The sequence below is a fragment of the Schistocerca serialis genome, chromosome 5 (genome assembly GCF_023864345.2).
Source record: "Schistocerca serialis cubense isolate TAMUIC-IGC-003099 chromosome 5, iqSchSeri2.2, whole genome shotgun sequence".
NCBI lineage: Eukaryota > Metazoa > Arthropoda > Insecta > Orthoptera > Acrididae > Schistocerca > Schistocerca serialis.
Window position 1 is genome coordinate 607,027,869 of NC_064642.1, and position 20,805 is coordinate 607,048,673.

Genomic DNA, 20,805 nt, shown 5'->3' on the forward strand with positions numbered 1-20,805 from the left:
GGGGACCGCACCGCCACTTCCCAGCAAATTAGGGACACTGTTGCTCCTGGGGTATCGGCGAGGACCATTCGCAACCGTCTCCATGAAGCTGGGCTACGGTCCCGCACACCGTTAGGCCGTCTTCCGCTCACGCCCCAACATCGTGCAGCCCGCCTCCAGTGGTGTCGCGACAGGCGTGAATGGAGGGACGAATGGAGACGTGTCGTCTTCAGCGATGAGAGTCGCTTCTGCCTTGGTGCCAATGATGGTCGTATGCGTGTTTGGCACCGTGCAGGTGAGCGCCACAATCAGGACTGCATACGACCGAGGCACACAGGGCCAACACCCGGCATCATGGTGTGGGGAGCGATCTCCTACACTGGCCGTACACCACTGGTGATCGTCGAGGGGACACTGAATAGTGCACGGTACATCCAAACCGTCATCGAACCCATCGTTCTACCATTCCTAGACCGGCAAGGGAGCTTGCTGTTCCAACAGGACAATGCACGTCCGCATGTATCCCGTGCCACCCATCGTGCTCTAGAAGGTGTAAGTCAACTACCCTGGCCAGCAAGATCTCCGGATCTGTCCCCCATTGAGCATGTTTGGGACTGGATGAAGCGTCGTCTCACGCGGTCTGCACGTCCAGCACGAACGCTGGTCCAACTGAGGCGCCAGGTGGAAATGGCATGGCAAGCCGTTCCACAGGACTACATCCAGCATCTCTACGATCGTCTCCATGGGAGAATAGCAGCCTGCATTGTTGCGAAAGGTGGATATACACTGTACTAGTGCCGACGTTGTGCATGCTCTGTTGCCTGTGTCTATGTGCCTGTGGTTCTGTCAGTGTGATCATGTGATGTATCTGACCCCAGGAATGTGTCAATAAAGTTTCCCCTTCCTGGGACAATGAATTCACGGTGTTCTTATTTCAATTTCCAGGAGTGTATATATACACTCTTCCGAAAAATAAAGAATTAAGTTCGTCATCAATAAAAAGAATTAATAAGTTACTTACTAGATAAACACTTTCTAAAGTACTCACTATGCGGTGTGTAGTCTCTAATTAGTAACACTGATCTCACTACGGGTGTGTCATAGTCCAACACTAAACACAATTACTATAAATTTAATCATAGTCCTTCACTCCTTACTGTTCAATTGCTAATCACTACTAATTTAATCGTCATAATCCTATTCACACGGTTAATCATTTCACATGATGTTTCGTAATATCGTGCTGGGGGTACAGTCCTGTGATTCGTAAACTTTCTGGATACGCCAATAAATACGCGCCAGGGTTAGGAATCTTCACAATTATGAATGGTCCAATGTATAGTAGTTGCCACTTCCTATTCTTTTTGAAAAGTAATGAGGATCGCTGATGCACTCGCAGCAATACCTTCTCGCCGTTCTTGAATGTCTGGATCCATTTGAATTTCCTGTCATAATACTTTTCTCTGATTCTGACCCTCTCGGTGAGATTAACCAGAGCTTGTCTAATTTTCTCCTCCCAAGGTATGTCTTCGAAATTTTATGTTCTCATTCTTTTCTTTTCTTTCTTCTAAACATCAATTCAGCAGGCGTGAATATGGTTGAGGCGTGAATATGGTTGAAGCGTGAAGCTCATTGTTCATAATTTCCTCTTATACAGGTTTATTAAGACGCTTGCCAACCGGACAGAAGGTATGACAGTATGTCCTATGTGGCCCGCCCAGTTAGCCGTGCCGTCCAACGCACGGCTTTCCGGGCGGGAAGGCGTGCCGGTCCCCGGAACGAATTCGCCCGGCGGATTAGTGTCGAGGTCCGGTGTGCCGGCCAGCCTGTGGATGGTTTTTAAGGCGGTTTTTCATCTGCCTCGGCGAATATGGGTTGGTTCCCCTTATTCCACCTCAGTTACACTATATCGGCGATTGCTGCGCAAACCTTTTCTCCGCGTACGCGTACACCATCGTTATTCTACCACGCAAACATTGGGATTACAGTCGTCTGGTGTGAGACGTTCCCGAGGGGTCCACTGGGGACCGAACCGCACAATAACCCTGGGTTCGGTTTGGGGCGGTGCTGGGGTCAATTGACTGCTGTAGCATGTTGTGGGGTTGTGCACCGCTGAGGGCTTCGGCGGGGACGAAGCCTCTCCGTCGTTTCTAGGTCCCCAGTTCAATACAATACAATACAATGTCCTATGTGGCATAACATCGGGATGACACTAATATCCTTTGATAATTTCAAGTTTTTCTTCAATAACAACTGAATGAGATAATAAGAGACTTGATAATTGATGCTTCTGTTCATCAGTGAGGTTCAAGGGTTCCTTCAATTTCTCGATTACTTGATCTGGAAATGTTCACTGTGTTCGTGGTAAACAAATTTCGGCATTTATTATTTGTGATGATCAAGCTTATGCTGGCCACACGCCAGTACCTCTCGTATTCCTTCTTTCCGTATTAAGTCAAGCCCCACTAAAGAACCGTCGATTCAAAATTTAGCTTTCCCTGATGAGAAATCTATGCTTCCGTTCCTCTCTCTTATGCTACTAATGCCCAGAATACAATCCACGATCAACTTTTCAACAATCAGGAATGCACATGTAATTGCTGTATTTCCCAATTTCTACTTCAATTGTGTCTGCATCCTGACACTTGTGGATATTGTTCTTAAGATTCCTGTAATTCTACAGTGCCAACGGTCTTGCCGCAGTGGTAATACCGGTTCCCGTCAGATCACCGAAGTTAAGCGCTGTGGGCTGCGCTAGCACTTGGATGGGTGACCATCCGGTCTGCCGAGCGCTGTTGGAAAGCAGGGTGCACTCAGCCCTTGTGAGCCACACTGAGGAGCTACTTGATTGAGAAGTAGCGGCTCCGGTTTCGGAAACTGACATACGGCCGGGAGAGCGGTGTGCTGACCACATGCCACTCCATAACCGCATCCGGTGACGCCAATGGCATGAGGATGATACGGCGGCCGGTCGGTTCGTTGGACCTTCAAGGCCTGTTCGGGAGGAGTTTAGTTTTTTAATTCTACAGTTCTCCACTGGCAAAATTATTAGTTTTGATTTCCGCGATAGCTTCTGGAACAAAGCACTTAAAATCACATTACCCGAAGCTCCCGGGTATAATGTTACAGTGACTGGAAGTTCTTTGATTGTAGCAAGGATTTCCGACACTGGCACGAAAGAATAAACCTTGTCACATCGATAAATATCCTTATACAATTCCTCCGATAATTTCTTTCCGTCATTATACCGTAGGATCTGAACTGCTGGTCACAGCACCTATTCGAATCCCTGACCGCGTCTCTGCGGCAAGAGTGGGTGACGATTAATTTGCTGGACGAGCGTCATTGCCACTATTTGCTTCGTTTATTAACTCGTAATTATTGGTGTCTGCATGGGTCAATCTCCTGGCATAGACTGCAGTTGATTCTGTTGTTGCTGTTGTGAAAAGTTATTGTCTCAAAACTGGATAGTTAACGGTTGCTGTATATTAGATTGGAGTGGATTTTACCTCCGATCACCTCTAATGAATTTGTTTCTGGCTGGTCGGAAGCTGCTACCATTTTCATTTCCCGGTTGTTCTCCAGGTTATTGTTTGAATTACCATTTGGTACAATGCTTATATTTGCTTTACCCATTCGGTTGGTTTTTTGTGCATTACTACCGTTTACAAGACCATTTGGTGTGTGATAGGCACCAGTGTTTCCATTATTATACCCATTATTTGATCCTGACGTGCACTTGAGGTCTTCTTAGATTATGTCGATCGAATCTAATACACAGACAAAAAAAATTTTCGTCTGACACATTAACTAGATGATTCCTCACACTGGCCGATAATCTAGCTTTTAATATTCTCAATATGTCCTGTGGTGGTAAAGGATCGTCCCAGTAACGATATTTATTAAGATATTTTTCGAAGTACTTTCTTAACGTCCCTTGCTTGAATGAGAACAGCTCAGGGTAAAATAGTTCTTGCCGCAACCATTGTTGAATTCCACGCGACCAGTATTTTGCTAAGAACGCCTGCTCAAATTCAGCGTCAGCCCAACAAGATTCGCATGCGTCGGTTGCCCATAGTGCACCTTCTCCTTGAATATAACCTGATACAAAGCTTATCTTCTATGCATCAGTCCAGTTCCATGGCAAAGTTCCCCTGAAGCTTCGCACGAACACTACGGTATTTACCGTCCTCTTATCAGGATTATATGACTGAAATTGGCGATACTTTAGCATTTTCTCTTCGATATTAGGTGTAGAATACATGAAGGGCTTATTTCAATAGTGGTACAAGTCCATTTTTGTTCATTTTGAGATACAGAGTCCTAAGTTAAATGAGGGCTGAAAAATCTGCAGTTGAGATACCAGAAATATTCAAGCATATGGCTTCTTGCTAGAGATGAACCATTCTTTCTGTTTGGATCATTAATTTCAGGGGCATTATAGGCAGAAAAGTGAAGGTAATAGACTTGTACCACTATTGAAATAAGCCCTTCACATGTACTGACCCGTAGCGGCTTCTTGTGGCATATACAGGGGATTACAAAACGGCGAATATACGTTTGGATTTCCGTAACTAGTCGCGTGGCCCAAAGTTTGCGGTCGTGGAGCTTGATATACCTTGCTACCACTCGAAACTCTTCTAGCTTTCCTTTGGTTATGTTGATAGATTCCCCGACTTGTTACTTCCATTTCACAAAGTCAGAACCTAGGGGCGTCTTAACCTCTTTTAATCAGTTTGTAAGTAGGCTGTTTAGGTTTTCTTATTGGTAATGCCACGTAGCGCTCTGTGTGTGAATCACTGGCTGTGCTGTGTGCAGTCTGTGTCTAGTTTGCATTGTTGTCTGCCATGGTAGTGTTGGGCAGCGGCAGCTGGATGTGAACAGCGCGTAGCGTTGCGCAGTTGGAGGTGAGCCGCCAGCAGTGGTGGATGTGGGGAGAGAGATGGCGGAGTTTTGTAATTTGTCATGAACTGCTATATATAATATGACTATTAAGGTAAATACATTGTTTGTTCTCTATTAAAATCTTTCATTTGCTAACTATGCCTATCAGTAGTTAGTGCCTTCCTTAGTTTGAATCTTTTATTTAGCTGGCAGTAGTGGCGCTTGCTGTATTGCAGTAGTTCGAGTAACCAAGATTTTTGTGAGGTAAGTGATTTGTGAAACGTATAGGTTAATGTTAGTCAGGGCCATTCTTTTGTAGGGATTTCAGAAAGTCAGATTGCGTTGCGCTAAAAATATTGTGTGTCAGGTTAAGGACAGTCGTGTAGAAATTGTTCTAAGGGGACGTTTCAAGTTCTTAATGAAATTTCCTTCTGGCAATTCATCCATGGATAAGAATGAGATACCAGATTTTACACAATCTGTTATCGCCTGATTCAGCTGCCGTTCCTTCGCCTTTGCCCAGTTGTCGATCTCCTCCGAAAAGTAACTATTATTTACCTCAAAATTTTCATTGATTTAATCTTCCTGTCCTGAGGAACTATTTTGCAGTGTTTTGCTGATGCTAGCAACCGTTTCTTCTACCTGATTCTGTCGATTCATAATTTCATTGACAGTATCACCTCTCTTTTAGATCTCTATCGGAAATTTGTCTTGTGCCTGTCGCAACTCTTGTCATTTAACAAGGCCTCTTGCTTTCTGATAAGATCAATTACCGTCTCTTGCATTTCGTTTTGATTTTGAACGTTCAGCAGAATTACGTCGACCTGTGTTTGCGTTTCAGACTGCGCTTGTGCTATCTGATCGACTTGAATTTTCATATCTTTTTGCTCTTGAGCCATGGTTGACTGCTCTTGTGTCATGGTTGACGGCGCTCGCAACATAAGAGACTTGTTATCAGATAGCAAACTAGACTTCTGCATAATTAAGGTGAGGGGATCAATCGCGGATGCTGAGGATCTAGCTAGATCCTGTGCCGCAGCTGTGGGATCGTCTATAGCGCTCGTTTCATCAGTTGACTGCATTTCGCTTTCTTGTTCCGCGCGAGTTAAAACCATGAAATACTGCCAACAATTTCGTTAATTCTACTTTTTCGATTAATACACACAATAAATTTAGTCACTATTTCACATGCAATTAAAATCTCGTAGCACTTCAGAAACTACCGCTACAGAAGTTTGTCTGCAGAATGATAGCGAATATGGAAAACAACCCTTTACAGAGGACAGCAATAGAGTCCTTGCCATTTCTAGAAGAAGTGGCATGAAAGATAATTGGTTAGAGGTTCTGCCTTTATACAGGGTGTTACAAAAAGGTACGGCCAAACTTTCAGGAAACGTTCCTCACACACAAATAAAGAAAAGATGTTATGTGGACATGTGTCCGGAAACGCTTAATTTCCATGTTAGAACTCATTTTAGTTTCGTCCACCTACGCTCAATGGAGCACGTTATCATGATTTCATATGGGATACTCTACCTGTGCTGCTAGAACATGTGCCTTTACAAGTACGAAACAACATGTGGTTCATGCACGATGGAGCTCCTGCACATTTCAGTCGAAGTGTTCGTACGCTTCTCAACAACAGATTCGGTGACCGATGGATTGGTAGAGGCGGACCAATTAAATGGCCTCCACGCTCTCCAGACCTCAACCCTCTTGGCTTTCATTTATGGGGGCATTTGAAAGCTCTTGTCAGCGCAACCCCGGTACCAAATGTAGAGACTCTTCGTACTCGTGTTGTGGACGGCTGTGATACAATACGCTAGTCTCCAGGGCTGCATCAGCGCATCATGGATTCCATGCGACGGAGGGTGGATGCATGTATCCTCGCTAACGGAGGACATTTTGAACATTTCCTGTAACAAAGTGTTTGAAGTCACGCTGGTACGTTCTGTTGCTGTGTGTTTCCATTCGATGATTAATGAGATTTGAAGAAAAGTAATAAAATGAGCTCTAACATGGAAAGTAAGCGTTTCCGGACACATGTCCACATAACATATTTTCTTTCTATGTGTGTGAGGAATGTTTCCTGAAAATTTGGCCGTACCTTTTTGTAACACCCTGTATATGGTCTTCCTTCGAGTTTCTGGTCTGAAATTCGCATGTGACGGACCTTCGTAGTCTGCACCAAATGTCGTAGCAGCAGTATTCGTTCCATTGTGGCATGAAACAGATACACACAAATATTATACACAGAGTCCTGGCCTAAGCAAACGCCAAGTTAACTTCCCTCCCCCTCTGAAATTGAAGTTAAAAAAATGGCTCTGAGCACTATGGGACTCAACATCTTAGGTCATAAGTCCCCTAGAACTTAGAACTACTTAAACCTAACTAACCTAAGGACATCACACACACCCATGCCCGAGGCAGGATTCGAACCTGCGACCGTAGCAGTCCTGCGGTTCCGGACTGCAGCGCCAGAACCGCTAGACCACCGCGGCCGGCAATTGAAGTTAAATAGTTATGACTGAATAACATGTAGTTACTTGAATGGAAGCTTTTGGATGGGAGAAGTCGCTTCCTCAATATTTTTACGCAGTTATCTTCCACACTTCCAGGTACAAAATTAATTATTCGTTGAATTCTTAAACGCATAAAACAAAATGAATAGAAGTTATGGTTCATAATCATACTCTGCTTGACGCTTGTTGTCGAAGTTAGTACCTGGAATAAAATCTCTGTGGACCTGCAGAATTCCGGCAATCGTCGACTCTGAAAATTCTTAAAATAATCAGAGGCACAATTGTACGTCTAGGGGATGCCATCTTGGGTGGTATGACGTGCTCACTCTGCAACATGATAATCAGCGTCCAAATCGTGTATCAATTTCGATAACGTCCAGAATTTAATCTCTTAAAATAGAGCATGAGAGATCGTCATGCAGGCTCTACTAATTTGCCAGGACACAAAGTTCCCTACGAGTTAGGACACACCAAATAATTTTCCGAGACACGACAAGGGGGAAGTAAAAGTAAACAAAAAATTGAACATACCATCCCCATTCATGAAATTATATTTTTCCATAAACTATTTTCCTAGTTACATTACAGTATACATCATCCTCTTGTATGAGATGAAATGTTATTACAATTAATGGAATTGTATTCCATATTCAAGATGACAGCTTACAATAATGTTGCTAATTACAATTCCACTGCGAACCTAATCTCCGCAATTCTCAGTCAGAAATAGTACTTCCATCGTACGTGTAATATTCCATATTATGTCAACAGTGTTTTTATATCACGAGTCAGAGATAATCTGTCTCTCGCAGTCGTAAGGAGTCTTTGTGCCATAAAAATTGCTTGCTCGGTTCTGCGCCGTTTAATCACCTGCTTTTCTTATTTCTTTGCTTCTTCTGATTTAGAAAACAGATGTCTGTAGGATGTAGAGCAGCGTACTAGACTGTTGCCAGCTTGTCCCCTTCGGGGGGAATTGGAAATCAATAAAGGAGAAAAAATAATTCTGCATAATTGTGCTATGTAAGTAAAATAATGTTTGTGAGGCTACAACTGGGAAGTAATGACCAATGAGTGTGTGTAATGCTCGCCCACCACTTTTAATTTACAATAATTTATCGTCGAGATTTGGTGTCTGTGCACAACATAAAACAACCCCAGTGAGAACAATGAACTTGTAGGACAAAAGGTTTTAGTTGTTGTTACTGTCATTTAATCACGGAAAGGGATCTTGAATTCTAAGTCAATACTAACAGGCATTTATTTGCTCTAATGACCGACGTAAATCACAAGTAATTTAACAGAGAACAAAGTTTTCTTAAACTTATCAAATTACTTTAACACAGTGGGGAGGTACCAAAAAGTGTGGAAGACTACGGAGAAGGCGCAACGAGATCTACTCATTTGGGCAGCTCGCATAGCCGAAGTTAACGGTACAACAGAAAGCCTCAAACTGTAACCACATTAAGCAACACAAGGTGTGTGGCAAACTAAGCAAAACTGAGCTGCTCAGAATATTGATCACGCTAACATAATAATTACACATTTGCCCAACAACAGCTAGTATACGCTGATCAGCACTAGATGGTGGCCCACAGAGCAACAGCACAGCACTGCAGCCCGGAGCAGAATGGCTCAAAATACACTCCTGGAAATGGAAAAAAGAACACATTGACACCGGTGTGTCAGACCCACCATACTTGCTCCGGACACTGCGAGAGGGCTGTACAAGCAATGATCACACGCACGGCACAGGAGTGTTGGCCGTCGAATGGCGCTAGCTGCGCAGCATTTGTGCACCGTCGCCGTCAGTGTCAGCCAGTTTGCCGTGGCATACGGAACTCCATCGCAGTCTTTAACACTGGTAGCATGCCGCGACACCGTGGACGTGAACCGTATGTGCAGTTGACGGACTTTGAGCGAGGGCGTATAGTGGGCATGCGGGAGACTGGGTGGACGTACCGCCGAATTGCTGCATACGACCGAGGCACACAGGGCCAACACCCGGCATCATGGTGTGGGGAGCGATCTCCTACACTGGCCGTACACCACTGGTGATTGTCGAGGGGACACTGAATAGTGCACGGTACATCCAAACCGTCATCGAACCCATCGTTCTACCATTCCTAGACCGGCAAGGGAACTTGCTGTTCCAACAGGACAATGCACGTCCGCATGTATCCCGTGCCACCCAACGTGCTCTAGAAGGTGTAAGTCAACTACCCTGGCCAGCAAGATCTCCGGATCTGTCCCCCATTGAGCATGTTTGGGACTGGATGAAGCGTCGCCTCACGCGGTCTGCACGTCCAGCACGAACGCTGGTCCAACTGAGGCGCCAGGTGGAAATGGCATGGCAAGCCGTTCCACAGGACTACATCCAGCATCTCTACGATCGTCTCCATGGGAGAATAGCAGCCTGCATTGCTGCGAAAGGTGGATATACACTGTACTAGTGCCGACATTGTGCATGCTCTGTTGCCTGTGTCTATGTGCCTGTGGTTCTGTCAGTGTGATCATGTGATGTATCTGACCCCAGGAATATGTCAATAAAGTTTCCCCTTCCTGGGACTATGAATTCACGGTGTTCTTATTTCAATTTCCAGGAGTGTAGTAGTTCACGGCCCTCGACTGCCGAACCTTTCCAAAATACCATTGGAGGGAACGTCTTATTGTTATTTCCACTGTGATAGACGAGAATATCTCGTATTTCACTTTAAAAAAAACCGGAACTTCGCAAGAAGCATGCCGGTGGGATGACCCGGTTCGTTTGGATACCCAAAATTCTGGAGTAAAACAATTGTCTTTCTCATTCTGGTGGGGCAGCATCATGACATGCCGACCCTTGATGCTCATGCAGATAAGGCAGAAAATGTCAAACTCAATTACTCTCTCTGTGGAAGATAGAAGCGGTACGGTATCCGCTGCCCTCAGCTACGCCAGGGGCCTGGCTCTGCCCACAAAAGCACAAAGCAGCCCGCAGCCTAGCTTCTGAGAAAACTGCCCACCTGCCTGAGGAGGCTCACCTCTCTCTATGGTATTTTCTGGCTGCTTTCTGCCAATGACAGGAGTCTGACACAATACCAGTAGTGCAGTGTGAAAAACACACTGTCTTTCTTCCAAGACCACATTTCCAGTACTCTCAATAAAATAACCACGAAATAGTGGCAGAAAATAAAACAATATCACTTGATGGCGTGCGACAGTAATGTCACAATGAATAGTATTTGATTTGCTGATAGCAGAGCAGTCTTAGCAGATTCGGAAATGCTGGATCTAGCAAACTCCACGGCCATTACTGAATGGTGAATAAAGAATGTAACAGGAAACGTTAGCCTTCTGAAGAGGGGCATGAATGCCTGAAACTGGTTATGGTTCTAAAATAACAGCATTTTTAAAGCATCTATAGATGGTTGCTTTATCACCAGTGGACGTGAAAAAATTTTTCCTGATATCTTGGACGATTACAAACTGAAAATAAACACTAACAAGACTAAAATAATCGTGATATTACTAATCGAACAGGAAAATAAGGGCAAAAATTTTACAATGCAAATTCAAATAAATGAGTTTTTCTACTTGGGAAGTAGAATAACAGATGGCAACAGAAGGATAAGGAATATTAAAAAGCCGGCCGGAGTGGCCGAGCGGTTCTAAGCGCTACAGTCTGGAACTGCGCGACCGCTACGGTCCCAGGTTCGAATCCTGCCTCGGGCATGGATGTGTGTGACGCTCTTAGGTTAGTTAGGTTTAAGTAGTTCTAAGTTCTTCGGGACTGATGACCACAGAAGTTAAGTCCCATAGTGCTCAGAGCCATTTGAACCATTTTTTTGAATATTAAAAGAAAAACAGTCATGATCAGACAAGTCTTGAGGAGAAAGACGAATTCAGTAACAAAAAGTCACCTTAAAATAAAAGATAGAAAGAAATACATCAAAGCGTTTATTTCGAGCATTTTGACCTTTGGATATGGAGGATGGACTCTAGGAGCAGAAAAACAAGCAATAGGAATGTGAATATCGGCAAGAGTTACTGAACTAACCTGACTCAACAGAAACCAATGGGAAAATAAGTTACCGAGAAAAGTGTACAGCGTAAAGTCGAAGGCCGGCACGCCAGTCAGGAACGACAGAGAAGAGACAAGACGTCAGACAATTGCCCGCTGACCGACACCTTTCCAGGGCGAAAACGTGACAGCATCGGCCCCTATGCGGAGAGGACATAAGCGACACGCCCGATTGGTCACGGCCCAGTACTACAGCAGCTTCAAGACTAGCAACTTGGATAGAAGTATCAACTCTAATCACTTGCTTGTACTGTCTATGTAACACGGACTTAGGATTGTTTATACTGAAGAACGTTGCTTATTTTGTTTGTCGCCCTTTGCTTGCGACACATCTGTGTAATCGCAAAGATAAGCATTGTAATCTTTTCATTTTGTAATAAAACTCGTTAATACGATTTGTTTGAATGTTGTCTAGCTATCCGAGAAAGTAGGTTTCCTAGACACCCCATATTTGACTACTAGGCTGAATTTAACAAAAAAGGTCATTGGTTAGCGTGATACAGAGAAGAAAATTAATTGGACATCTAATTCGACGTAACGGCTACGCAGGAAACATCTCTGAAGAAGAAACTCAAAAGGCAGGCCCAGAAGAAGCATAACGGTTATTATTGGAAAGAACTGCAGCCACTAGAACCAAATAGTAAGGATGGCGAAGGAAAGAGAAGGATGATAAAAGATAGGGTGAGGAGCACTCTGCGACTGTCTGCTGAGGGTGCTGTAGTGTACGCGAAAATGTCGTCGTTGAGCGACTGTGGAAGGATACAAGATTGCTTAGACAGAATATATATTTGGTGCGACGAATGACAGCTTGCTCTAAATGAAGTAAAAATAAGTTCATGCGAATGAGTAGGGAGAACACCCCTGTAATTTGCGAATACAATATTTGTGGTGTGCTGCGTGACAGTCTGGTCGATTAAATACGAGGGCTATCCACAAAGTACATTACGTTTTCGTTTGTGTCCGTTAGGGGTGGGGCTAGCGCGGCCATCTTGGTGTCATGGCATTCCGCCGCTCAGTCGGCATCCTGCCATGCTAGTGAGAGGTTCGTGCCGTACTCCGTTGAGTTACTGTGACAGTTTGAAATGTCAGCGTTAATTGAAAATGGTGTGAAGTGCGTGCTGTAATAAGGTTTCTGACTGCAAGAAAACTGTACACCGATAGAAATCTATCGGCAGCTTTGTGAAGTGTATGGGGACAACATAATCACTGAAGGTGGAGTGCGTCAATGGGTCATAAAATTTAAAAATGGCCGAACTAACGTTCACGACGAAGAGCGAAGTGGAAGACCCAGCATAGTGACTGCCGAACTTGTCGAAAAAGTCGATGCCGCGGTCCGTGAAAACCGTTATTTCACAATAACGGAACTCTCTATGAGTTTTCCCCAAATTTCAAGAAATTTGTTGCACGAAATCACTACCGAAAAGCTTGGTTACCACAAGTTTTGTGCAAGATGGATACCAAAAATCTTGACAGAGATTCACAAAAATCAGCGAATGGCTGTAGCGTTAACGTTTTTGGACGCTTACGAGAAAGATGGCGACTCATTACTCGATCGCATCGTTACTGGTGACGAAACATGGGTTAAGCATGTGAACTGCGAGACAAAATTGCAGTCAATGCAGTGGGGGCACACAAATTACCCCCAAAAACCGAAGAAATGCATGTAGACAATGTCGGCAAGGAAGGTGATGGCGACTGTCTTTTGGGACAGAAAAGGTGTGATTTTTGTGGATCTCCTGGAAAGAGGCACTACAATAACTCTCAAAGGTATTGCCAAACTCTGCACAACCTCAGAAGACCAATACAAAACAAGCGCAGGGGAAAGTTGGGCTCAAAGATCTTGCTGATTCACGACAACGTCCGGGCTCACACTGCAAATGCCACTCGTGAAGTTCTCGAATCTTTTAAGTGGGAGTTGTTTCCTCATCCGCCGTACAGCCCCGACCTGGCACCGAGCGACTTACACTTATTCCCAGCAATGAAGAAGTGGTTGGCTATGCAGCGTTTTGATGACGACGCACAGCTTCAAGAAGAGGTAATCACGTGGTTGAAGGCGCAGGCGGCCGAATTTTACGACGAAGGAATTTCCAAGCTCGTCCATCGCCACGATAAGTGCCTTAATTTAAATGGCAACTATATAGGCTCTGAGCACTATGGGACTTAACATCTTAGGTCATCAGTCCCCTAGAACTTAGAACTACTTAAACCTAACTAACCTAAGGACAGCACACAACACCCAGCCATCACGAGGCAGAGAAAATCACTGACCCCGCCGGGAATCGAACCCGGGAACCCGGGCGTGGGAAGCGAGAACGCTACCGCACGACCACGAGATGCGGGCCGGCAACTATATAGAAAAGCAGTATTTAAGTGTGGCTTTCATCCGTATATAATAAAAAAAATTCCAATACTTTATTTATTTTTAATTCCAAAACGTAATGTATTTTGTGGATAGCCCTCGTATCTGCGAATAACGATGCATCAGTAACGACGTTCTGCCAACGGTCATTTTGAGAGGGCAAATGAGTAGACAGAGTTTAATTACGCTCCGTTACTCCGCCTCCGTAGCGTAGCGGTAGCGTTACAGCTTTTCATGCAGGGGACCCGGGTTCAATTCCCTGCAAGAGACTGAAGGCTCTGTGTCATACATCATCATTTTATTTATCATTGACTCGCAAGTCGCCGAAGTGGCGTCAACTAAAAAGGACTTGCAATACGGCGGCCGAACTCCCCCGAATGGGGCCTCCCGGCCAATAATGCCACACGATGATTTCATATTTTCATTGCACTCTCTCGATCCTGTGGTGTGAATCCGCCCCTAAAGACGGAAGAACCAGCAATGATCAACGGCAATCTGCATGAGGATGCAGAAGGCAATCGAAACCAGTCCATTAAAGACACATAATGTGTTTCCTGTAACTGAAAACGTGCCATAATGGTCTCCTCACTAGCAAACGATTCCGGATTCGTAACCCATTCGAATCTCAGAGGGGACAGCCAGGGCGGAAGCACCCATGAGAAAATGGTTTCATGACGAACGAAGAGTTCATTCTACCAGTCGTATCATGGAATATCTGAAGTTTGAACACTGCCGGAAAGCTAGAAAATTTGAAAAGGGAAATGCAAATGCTCAATCTAGACATAGTGGAAGTCACTGAATTGAAATGGAAAGAAGATAAGGATTTCTAGTAAGACGAATATAGGGACTTACCAACAGCAACAGAAAATGGTATAACTGGAGCAGGATTTGTTATGAAAGTAGGGCTGAAAATGTGCTACTGTGAACAGTTTTGTTCTCTTGAGTGTATGCTTTCCCGGCGTAAACAGCTGGCGAAGAGTTCTCGGGCTTCCAGCCGGGTGGCGGTGTCTTCAAACAGCTGGAAGCCCGAGAACTCTTCGCCAGTTTTGTTCTCATTAGAGTCGATAGCGAACCAGTAATCAGATTTTGGATTGTTAAGTTGTACCCAGGAACAAAAATCAAGGACAGATAACATTTCAGTAACGATAAAGAGTCGCACAAGCTCCGACATTGTCGCGAATAAAACAGTGACCCATGTATACAATAAGTGGCCTTTAATTTACGTCTATGGTCACAAACTTTATGTTAACAGATTACCGGTTTCGGTCTATAATGGCCATCATCAGCTCTGTTTTATAAAAACAAAGTCCTACTGTACTGCAGCCATAGTGGCATCGTCAAATGTTAAATGCAGAATCAGCACCAGCATCGTCATATATATATAAATAACATCATATAACCGAGTCATGTTGTCAGTAGTTACTGACTGACTCGCAAGTCGCCGAACTGGCGTGGATATTGCGAAAAGGAATGCCAGAGTAGGCAGTTCAGTTGAAGAGGAGTGCACCTCTAAATATGGCAATAAACGATATTGGAGAGACGAACATAGATACGAGGAAGTTAACTACTAGGAAACATTGGGTAACAGAAGAAATACGAGGGTTGTTCAAAAAATTCCAGAACATTCGTAATTTCGCGCCAGGGGTGTTGGAGCGAAACGCTGTTGGAATCCCTGCACACGCCTGTGTTTAATCTATGACTGCGAGAAGTTTCATTGTTCTATCTCTGTCACTGCGCAGTGCTGCATTGAGTAGAACATTGTGTCTTTGGGAATTTCGAGATGGCAGAGCTACAGGAGCAATGCGTCTGCATTAAATTTTGCATGAAACTTATGGAAACCTTTACAAAGACACACCAAATGACACAGGAAGCCTACGGTAACGCGCTTGAGCCTTACTTTATGTTATGAATGAATCACACGGTTTCAAAATGGCTGGAAAGAAGCTAAAAATGACCATTGTTCAGGATGTCCTTCGACGTCTACCGACAACGTTCATATCAGGACCGCCAACAAAATTGTGCATGTCCATGTAAGATTGACTATCCGAGAGATTGCAGAAGAATATAACATTCAGCATCTTGGAATGCATCTTGTTGCCGCCAAGTTGGTCCCGCGGCTCTCGAGTCAAGGGTAGAAAGACCTTTGCCTTGCAGTCTGCGAACAGCTTTTGGTTCGCGCAAATGAGAATGAGATGTCACTTAAGAGAACTGTAACTGGCGTTGAGACGTATGTCTACATGTATGATGTTGAGACCAAGGTTCAGTCTTCACAACGCGTCGGGAACGGTTCTCCGAGATAAAAAGAAGCTCATCGGGTCAGGTCAAATGGAAAAGACATGCTGGTGGTTTTGTTTGACTTTGGGATTATTCATCATGAAATCATACCTCAGGAAGAAACTGTTAACCGATGACGCTATCGGGACGTGTAGCGATGCCAGCGAGAAAATGTGAGAAGGAAGAAGCTTGAAATGTGGTGAGAATTCATGGCTCTTTCAGCACAATAACGCACCCGCACATTCATCCTTGTTGGTGCGTGACTATTGCACAAAAAACCAAATCACTGTGCTGGCTCATCCTCCATTCTCTCCAGATCTGGCCCCTCAGAACTTTTCTTTGTATTTTCAGCCCTGAAAACCTCGTTGAAAGTACGAAGATTTGCAACGATGGATGAGATAAAAGAAAATACGCAGACGGCGCTTCGTGCGATCCAGCAAGAGGCGTATAAGGACAGCTTCCGGAAGTGAAAATGGCGTTGGAAGCGATGTATCAATTGTGGAGGAGAGTATTTCGAAGGAGACCATGCACAATGAGAGTAAAAGGTAAACGTACAAAAATTTTATAGACAAAATTTCGAAATTTTTTGATCAGACCTCGTAGTTCAGTTACTTGACGAAAGAAGGAAGTACAAAAATGTTCAGAACAAGACGGGAATATAATTCACTTATTAGTGAAATAAGTAGAAAGTGCAAGGAATCCAAGGCGAAAAGGCTACAGTAAAAATGTGAAGGAAATCGAAAAGAAAAATTAACGTTGGAAGGACTGACTTTATATATAGAAAAGGCAAAACGACTTTCGGTAGAATTACAAGCAAGGATGGAAATATTAAGAGTGCAAAAGCAATTCCACAAGTAAACGCAGAGGAGAATGCGAATAGGTTGGAAGCGTACATTGAAGGCCTCTATGAGGATTGAGGATTTAACTGATGACTTGATAGGAGAAGAATCAGTCGATATGGAAGATATAGAGGATCCAGGATTAGAATCAGAATATAAATGATGTCTGGAAGACTTGAGGTCAATTAAGCCAGAAGGGGTAGACAACATTCCATCGCAAATTCTAAAATCATTGCAGGAAGTGGCAACCAATGACTGATCTAGTTGTTGTTTAGAATGAGTGAGACTGGCGACATACCATCAGACCTTCGGAAAAATATCATCCACACAATTCCGAAGAAACAAGAGCACATAAGTTGTAGACCAACTGCACAATTAGCTTAACAGCTCATACATCCAAGCTACTAACGAGAAAAATATTTAGCAGAATGGAAAAGGAAAATAATGTTCTGTTAGATGACGATCAGTCTGGCCATATGAAAAGTAAAAGCACCAGATAGGCACCTCTGGTGTTGCAGCTAATAAGTGTTCGAAAAAGTGCAAGATGTTCGAAATTATGAGAAAAATAGGAGTAAGCTATCGGGAAATGTACAATACATACTAAAACGAAGAGAGAAGAGTAAGACTGGAAGTCCAAGAGTGAAGTGCTCGGATTAGAAACGGTGAAAGGCAGAGATGCCATCTTTCACTCTTGCTGTTCAATCTATACATCGATGACGTAATGATGGAAATAATATGGAGTTTCAAGCGTGGGATTAAAATTAAGGGTGAAAGGATATCAATGACGAGTTCACTAATGATATTGCTGTTATGAGTAATACTGAAGAAGAATTACAAGATCTGTTGAATGGAATGAAAAGTCTAATGACTACAAAATATGGATTGAGAGTAAACCGGAAAAAGACAACAGTAATGAGAAGTAGCATAAATGAGAATAGCGAGAAACTTAACATCATAATTGGTGATCACGAAATAGACGAAGTTAAGGAATTTAGCTACTTGGGAAACAAAGTAACAAATAACGAACGAAGCAAGGAAGGCATAAAAAATAGAGTAGAACTGGTAAGGTGATATTCCCGGCCAATAGAAGACTACTGATGTCAAACGTAGGCCTTCATTTGAGGAAGAAATTTCTGAGAATTGCATAGCATTGTAAGGTAATGAAACACGGACTGTGGTAAAACCGAAGCAGCAGAGAAGCGAAGCATTTGAGATGCGGTGCAACAGGAGACTGTTGAAAATTAGGTGGACTGATACGTAAGGAATGAGGAGAGTCTCCACAGAATCAGCGATGAAAGTAGCATACGGAAAACACCGACAAGAAGAGGGGTCAGGATGATAGAATATGTTTTAGGACATCAGGGAATGACCTCCATAGGGGGAACTGTGCAGGGTAAAAACTGTAGAGGAAGACAAAGCGGAATACATCCAGTAAAAACTTAGGACTTAGTCTGCAAGTGCTACTCTGCTATGACGTGTGATGGAACTAGCACGTTGAGGTCGGTTGTAGTGAAGGCGTATATTCGACGCCGGCTAATCGGAAGCATTCCAGAAAAGAGGTACCGCATGTAGAACGCTAGTGCGACCCATTCTTGAATAATGTTTGACTGTTTGGGATCATCGTCAGGTCGGATTAAAGAAAAACATCGAAGCAATTGATAGGCGTGCTGCTAGATTCGTTATCATTAGTTTCGATCAACATATGAGTTAAATGGGGATGCTCTGAGAACTCTAGCGGAAATTATTTTCAGTAAATATTTGGAAAACCCTGGAGAGAAGACGATGTTCCTTTCGCGAAACACTGTTAAAAGAGTTTAGAGAACTGCGTTTGTGGCTGACAGAGTTACGTTTCTTTTGCTTCCAACGTTCATTTCGCATAAAAATCACAAAAATAAGATAAATTAGGACTCGTATAGAGGCATAAGATAGTCGTTTTTGCTTCGCTCCATTTGCGAGTGGAACAGGAAAGGGAATGACTTGTGGTACTAGGTGCCCGCCGCCAAGTACGGTCTGGTAGCTTGCGGATTATTTATGTATGTATGTAGAAAGACTGCAGCAGGATTTTGGAACATATATTGTGTTCGAACACTATGAATTACGTCGAAGAGAATGATCTATTGACACACAGCCAATACGGATTTAGAACACATCGTTCTTGTGAAACACAACTACCTCTTTACTTACACAAAGTGCTGAGTGCTTTCGATAAAGTATTTAAAATTGAATCCATATTTCTAGATTTCCAGGCGACATTGTACCTCAGTAGTGGCTTGTAATCAAATTGGGTGCTTATGGAATATCATCTCGATTATGCGACTGGGTCCGTGATTTCCTGCCAGAGAAGTCACAGAACGGAAAGTCACAGAAGTGATTTCTGTCGTTCCTCAAGGTAGTGTTATAGGCTTTCTGCTGTTCCTTACCTATATAAATGCTGTTTGCAGATGATGGTGTCGTTTACCGCCCAGTAAAGTCATCAAAAGATCAAAACAAATTCCAAAATGATTTAGAAAAGATATCCGTATGGTGCGAAAATTGGCAGTTCACCCTAAATACTGAAAAGTGTGAGGTCATCCACACGAGTCTAAAAGGAATCCGATAAACTTCGATCACACGGTAAATCAGTCAAATCAAAAGGCCGTAAATTCAACTAAATATGTAGGAATTACGATTATGAACACGTTAAATTGTAAAGAACACATAGAAAATGTTTTGGGGAAAGCGAAACAAATACTGCGTTTTGTTGGCAGAACACTCAGGACATGCAACAGGTCTACTAAAGAGACTGCCTGCACTAAGCTTGTTCGTCCTCTTTTGGAGTACTGCTGCGCGGGTGTGATCCTTACCAGATAGGATTAACGGGTACATTGAGAAAGTTCAAAGAAGAGCAGCACGTTTTCAATTATCGAGATATAGGGGAGAGAGTGTCACTGACATGATACGGGATTTGGGGTGGACATAATTAAAACAAAGGCGTTTCTCGTTGTGGCAAAATCTTCTCACGAAACTTCTGTCATAAACTTTCTCCTCTGAATGCGAAAATATTTTGTTGACGCCGATCCACATAGGGAGAAACGATCATCATAATATAAACAGGGAAATCAGAGCTGGCACGGAAAGAAATAGGTATTCGTTTTCTCCGCGCTCTGTTCGAGAGTGGAATAACGAGAATTATTGTGAAGATGGTTCGATGAACCCTCTGCCCGGCACTGAAGTGTGACTTTCAAAGTATCCATGTAGATGTAGCTGTAGCTCAACAAGACGTTAGTTTGTGATGAAGATCACAAAACCTCGAAACGGACGAACGATAATAAATGAGCCCTGTATAACGTTCCTTCTGAATAGGAAGAGCTCATTCATTTCATCTCCATCTCCGACGCGCAAGTCGCCCAATGTGGCGTCGAACGAAATAAGTACGAGTACTTGCCCTCAGCGGCCGAACTTCCCCAAATAGGGGAATCCCGGCCCACAATGCCGTACGCTCATTTCCATTCCACTGGCTGTAGTTAATCATACTTGCTAAGTTAATTAATGTTACACAGAAATAAAAGCTTGACAATCCCTTCAGTAAAATGTGTACTGCTTCCATTCGGCGAACATTTTTCTGCTCTGTTTCCCCCCCCCCCCCCCTCCGATATAACAGAGTTGATGATGTAAACAAAGAATTAGACTCATAGTGTGATAAGTCATTGTTTATTAAGTAATCTGTCGAAATGAGTTATATTATAGTGAGCGTTCGGGCCGGCCGAAGTGGCCGTGCGGTTAAAGGCGCTGCAGTCTGGAACCGCTACGGTCGCAGGTTCGAACCCTGCCTCGGGCATGGATGTTTGTGATGTCCTTAGGTTAGTTAGGTTTAACTAGTTCTAAGTTCTAGGGGACTAATGACCTCAG